Below are 6,396 nucleotides of genomic sequence, written 5' to 3' on the forward strand. Positions count from 1 at the left end.
TGATGTGTGGACATTATCCATGGGGCTTTGATGATGTTGGTCTTAGTACAAGGTGGCCCCCAACGAGTGAGACTTGTTTTGGTTAGTGTGAATGCAGGCTGTTGAATGACTCGATTACCTCCTCGCATCGGAGCAACGGCTCCTCTTTTTTCTTTCTTCACGGATGGAGGTGGATATCTTTCCACCTCAATATATTTTCTGTTTCGTTGCGTTTTGGCAATGTATTTTGTGTTTATATGTGTATGGGTGTACTTGTATGTCAGAGGAACAGAGTAAACTGAGTGACAGAATTCTGAGGATAGTAACTGAACATGTGTAAAATGGGCCCGCCTATAATTAAAACAATAACATGGAACATTAAAGGGATATTAAATAAAGCTAAACGTTATAAAATATTCATGCATTTGAAATCCCTATCTTGTGACACAGCTATGATACAAGAAACCCATCTGTCTGAAAATGACTCTATTAAACTAAAGCAGCACTGGGTGGACCAGGTTTTCTCAGCACATGGGAATAGTTCCTCAAGAGGTGTCAGTATATTAATTGCAAAAACGGTTGATTTCAAAGCACTGGAAGTCATAGCAGACAAGGAAGGTAGATACTGTATATAATAGTATTGGGACTTTTATGTAATCAAAAAATTGTGCTTGTAAATATATACAGCCCGAATACTGGACAAGCTAATTTCCTTACCAATCTAAACGTATTACTTTCCAGGTTCTTAAATCTTCCATTAGTTATTGGTGGAGATTTTAATTTAGCAGCTCATGGTGTTGACCGCTCCAAGCAGCCCTTACCAACAGATGGGGCCCTTGCAGCAGCTTTTGAAGCTTTTGAAGCTGCTGCAAGGCAAGATAAATTTGTGTGTAACAGATATCTGGAGGCAAGACAAATTTGTGTGTAACAGATATCTGGAGGTGTTGCAATGGAGAGGCACGGGAATATACTTTTTACTCAAATGCTCATGACTCTTACTCCAGAATAGACTACTTATTATTGACTAGCCAGATGGTTCAGAATGTTGTCAATTCAGAAATCCATAACATAGTAATTTCAGATCACGCCCCAGTCTCTGTTAGTTTTTACCCTCTGTTGGAGATAAGCAAAACAAAACAATGGAGACTAAACAACTCACTCCTCAGTGATGAAAAATTCACCTCAATGATAAGATCTAGAATAGAGGAATTTTTTGCTCTGAACATTAACTCAGTTTCATCATTTCAGTTGGTATGGGAAGCATTCATGGCAACATGCAGAGGATGGATAATAAGTTATTCATCTGCCAAAAACAAAGAGAAGAACAAAATGAAAATTGCATTAAAGGAAGAATTAAATAACCTTGAAAAGAGACATATGAGGGAACCAGACAATCATGGACTGAGGGATGCGGTATTATTATGCAGAGCTCAGTTAAATGAAATAATACACAAAGAAACTGCATTTGCACTGTTTAAATTAAAAAAGAAATGTTTTGAGTCAGACGAAAAGTCAGGCAAAATGTTGGCTATGAGATTAAAACAAATAGAGGCTAAGCATCTCATTTCAAGTATAAATGGCTGTGATGGGCAGCTTGTTCAAGAACCAAAGGAAATTAATAACTGTTTTAGAGAATATTATATGAAATTGTATGAAACTGAAAATAATGATTTAAATGAAGCCCATCTTTTCTTCAGTAAGATAACTCTGCCATCAGTCAGTGAGACGGACAAAACAGAACTCGAGGCCTATATCACTGAGGCAGAAGTAAAACGGGCTATCAGATGTTTGGCCAATGGCAAGAGTCCAGGAGCAGACGGATTCACCATTGAATTCTATAAATGCTTCCAGAACACCCTGGCTCCTTACCTTACAATTTTATATAATGACATCATAAAGGAGGGTTCTATGACTGCAAGTATGCGTACAGCCATAATCACAGCATTGCCAAAACCTGGAAAGGACCATTCACAAATGAGCAATTATAGGCCGCTTAGCCTACTAAACAATGATTATAAGCTTTTTGCCAAAATATTAGCAACTCGCCTTGAGTGTGTCCTTCCCTCACTTGTCCACTCTGACCAAGTAGGGTACGTTAAAGGTCGTACTGTAGCAAATAATATTAGACGTCTCCTCCATGTTATGAATAAAGCTGCTCTACTTCAGCATCCAGCGGTCATGCTATCACTGGATGCTGAAAAAGCTTTTGATAGGATAGAATGGCCATATTTGTTCAATACTCTTGAGAAATATGGCCTAGGCCCAACTTGTATGAAATGGATTCGAGCACTCTATCATAAACCCCGTGCCTGCGTTAAAACCAATGGAATTATCTCTGCACCATTTGAGTTATCAAGGTCCACTAGACAAGGTTGTCCGGTCTCACCTATTATTTTTATTTTAGCGTTGGAACCCCTAGCATGTGCTATCAGAGCAAACCAACAAATATCTGGTATAGATGCATATGGATATGATTTCAAATTAAATATTTATGCTGATGATATATTGCTGACACTTTCCAAACCAGAGGCGTCACTACCACACCTGTTTAAGACCATACATACATTTGGTAAACTCTCAGGGTACAGAGTAAATTGGAATAAGAGCGAAGCCACTCCACTCAACTGCATGACTTTTCCAGCACATCTAGCTGCAACCCCAATTGTATGGAGAAAAGAGGGGTTGAAATACCTGGGGATAAACATCATCTCCCCCACCGAGAAGATATTCGAATTGAATGGTCCCAAATTGTTAAAAACTATACGAGAAGACCTCAGTAGATGGTGTAAGTCTCTTTACAAAATTTCTATGGAGAAATAAGAAACCAAAAATTAGCCTTAGTAAACTAACTTTGATTAGAGAAAAGGGAGGATTGGGTATACCAGATATATATGACTATTATTTGGCATTCAGCGGTAAATACCCCATGTCATGGGCATACCATGAACATTGTGTGGTTGGCAGCTGGTTGTGGCTGGAAAAGAATATAATCTATGACTGTAAAAAAGATATATCTCTGTCCTCACTTTGGTATGCTCCTAAGACGAAAACAAACTTCAAGAATGCTATAATTGACTTTTCATGTGAAATGACAAAAATAATACATAAGAAATGTGCAATTAATGGTTTGACATTGCCTTCGTGCCCACTATGGCAGAACCCCCTGTTTAGTGCTGGTGGAAAAATGCTCTCTAATGAGATATGGATAAGCCATAATATAAAGAGCCTCGATCAAATCATACAGCAAGGAAAAATAATAAGTTTCAACGAGCTCAAAACCAAATTTGCTCTGAATGACACCTGCTTTTTCCAGTATTTACAGTTCAAATCAATTTTGGAGAAATACAAAACTGGTGATCTGATAGTGGCCTCGGAGGGGGAAAGAGATACAAAGTTAAAAGAAATCACTAGAAACAGAGGCACAATATCTAAATTATATAAGCTTATTCACACATCCCCTGCTAGCATCATGAATAAAATCAAATTACAATGGGAACAGGATCTGGGGAAAAACTTAACAGCACAACAGTGGAGCGCCATAATGCAGCACCCAAACGCTGCATCTAGATGTGTCAGATACAAACTTATTCAGCTGAAACTCCTACATCGTGTCTATATCACACCACTAAAGTTGAAGAAGATGGATCCAGACACATCTGATGCATGCTGGCATGGCTGTAGAGAAAGAGGAACAATGATGCATATGCTATGGGAGTGCCCAGAAGTAAAAAGGTTGTGGGAAGGAGTGCACAATGCATTAAGCAAAATAATAAATGTTAATATATCTGTATCCCCAGAGATGTGTTTGCTGGGGATAGGCGTGGATGGAATCAGATCCTCATCAACCCAGCGTCTCTTTACATTGGCTTTTCTTTCGGTAAAAAGAATCATACTAATGAATTGGAAAGTAAGGAAACCTGGAGCGCTGGCTGGAGGACTTTGTAGAGTTGGTGCTGATGGAGAGTGCTGCTGCATCACTGCAGGGTTTCTGTAGGGATGATGCCATGACTGATATATGGCCCTCCATTCAGAACTATATAAGAAGGAGATACCCTTCTTTTTAATGGCTTCTCCCTAATTTTACAGCTTGTTCCCTTAAAGGGAAAAAAAAAAAAAAAAAAGACAGACTTTTGTCCTCTGCCAATCTGTATCACTCTGACATGTTTTGTTTTGTCTGGTTTTGTGCGGTTAGCCTTTTGTCTTTGTCTAGATTAGTGTCAATATTGTGTGGTGGTATTGTTTGCCTTGTATGTCTCTAAAATATGAAAAAAAAAAAAAAAAATATGAAAAAAAAAGAAAACAGTATTATCTCAAACAACAGAGTTTTGATTTTTGACCGACATGCCTGTAACATGTCAAATATCCACATAACAGAAGTGGATGGAAACACACAGAAACTCTCGATTTCCTGAAAATTCATTTAAAATTTGTGATAAATTTGGATGGAAACCTGACAAGAGTTACCGAGAGCTTCACACATGCAGAGAGACAAAAGCCACCAGGAGCTCAGAGTGATGCAGACCACACTGACACACACACACACACACACACACACACACACACACTGGTGAATATGAGTGCTGGTGGCGCTGGGCAGACATGTCTGTGGAGGGCAGAGCCCGTTGGGTCTTAGCCACGCAACAACAGGAAGTGGCAGCAGAGCAGAAGGCGCGAACAGAGATCAGCTCCTCTTCACTCCAGCAGAGAAGAACAAGGTGAGTACACATATTTAAAAAAAAAAAACAAAAAACAAAAACATTTTTAAAAGTTGTGTAATTGATGATGAATTATAATAAATTAAGTACAATCAGCTGTGTAAAATTAAAAAGGCTAAAGGTCCACATGGAATATGGACTTTTATTTTCCTCTGGGAGGGAAATGTCCAAACCCTGTCTGCTGTGTGTTCGCTGCATGTGTCTCTTCTGCGTGATGTAATTCTACATTTTGTGTTATTGTCAGTATCTTCTCGTTGATTGGTCAGATACAAATCGATTGATTTGAAGTGATAAATCAGAAAGCAGCCTAAAATCCCAGGCGGTCTGAGTCCTGGTTCAGTTCAGCGTTCACCACTCCACTTAATTTGGACTCAAAGGTTTTTATCAAATTTCACCAGAAACCAGCAGAACCATGTGGGGTTTGTTCAGACTTTTACCACCGATGGTTCAATTGTTGTTCATTTTTTATATTTTTTTAAACACTCGCATGACTGTGAGTTGGCACTAGTGTTGTATGTGTTATTGTGGTTGTTGCTGCTATTTATCACCATAAACAGCTTATAGCTCTCCGTTCAAACGAGTGGAAAAATACCAAAGCCTCTCCCAGGCGAAGCTTCATCCTTGTTGTTTGGCCTCTTCAGTGAGTTTCGTTTGAACAGAAACAAAAAGACTTCGGTTGCAGGAAGAAGCTGCAGGCGCCTCTGGTTGTTGGGCAGTTTAGGTGGAAACTGGATGAACAAATTCAGACTGGCGGTTGTTTTTGGCTAAATATTTTCACTTGCTGTTTCTGTGTTATAAGCGTTCTTCACCTCCCCTCACCTTTTTTGTATCTCCACCTGTCCACAACACGGCTGTATTTCTTGCTGTCATTTTGTCATGTTGTTAATGTGTAACCTGAGCCGTATCTCACTGGGAGTGTCTGTAAACGCTCTGACAGGGTTTATTGGATAACCTGTGTTGCTCTGGTGATAACTGCTCCCTTTAGTGTGCACCCAGGGGCGTTGCTAGGCATAAAGCTCTACTGGGGCACAGGCCCCCTACCAGATATCCACGGGAGAAAATTTTGAAAAACAACCCCTTAAATAGTGGCTTCAGGGGACTTTTATGAGACTTATAATGGCAAAATTTAGACTTAAAACATAATGCATTCAAGTTACTGTATAATCAATTAAGGGTGTATGTCTAATTAGGGTCAATAGGCCTAGTAGGCGGCTCACTGGAATTGAAAGCACTCATGTAGTTCTATCAACGTCCTTTTAGGCCAAGCCTGTTCACTTGGCGGCCATATTGGTAACGCCTTTTGGCCATCTGTTTCAGATTAGTAAGTGCAGGTGCCTATCAGCATGAATGGAGAATGAGACCAAACTGCACATAGGAAGGTCATGGCGACAAACAAAGTATATCACACAAATCCTTGTCTAAATCTGAATCTGAATCAGTTGGTATATATATCTCCCCATAAAGTTAGAACAAGGCATTAAAAATGCCTTATTTTTCACATTAACCTCCTCACTGACAGAGAACATCCTGGCCTGTTTCAGTTCCTTCAAAATGTGCCCTATGATTTCTGTTAGGACACGACTTATCATTTCATTCTGGGAGGAATGAGAGAGATAGGTGGTATGAGACACACTGGATTTCTAACTGGAATCCAGTGTGAAGAAATAACAAGTGCATAAATAACAAGGGAAACTCTCAACTA

General features: G+C 39.4%; 2 protein-coding genes across 2 annotated transcripts in view; both read right to left on the reverse strand.

Annotated features, from left to right (window-relative positions):
* The window catches only part of LOC115371029 (nuclear GTPase SLIP-GC-like), a 121,557-nt gene that overhangs the window by 67,200 nt on the left and 47,961 nt on the right, over positions 1 to 6,396 (reverse strand). The gene's annotated exons all lie outside the window — the stretch shown is intronic.
* The window catches only part of LOC115371234 (nuclear GTPase SLIP-GC-like), an 83,607-nt gene that overhangs the window by 40,497 nt on the left and 36,714 nt on the right, over positions 1 to 6,396 (reverse strand). The gene's annotated exons all lie outside the window — the stretch shown is intronic.

The sequence above is a fragment of the Myripristis murdjan genome, chromosome 14 (assembly GCF_902150065.1).
Source record: "Myripristis murdjan chromosome 14, fMyrMur1.1, whole genome shotgun sequence".
Lineage (NCBI taxonomy): Eukaryota > Metazoa > Chordata > Actinopteri > Holocentriformes > Holocentridae > Myripristis > Myripristis murdjan.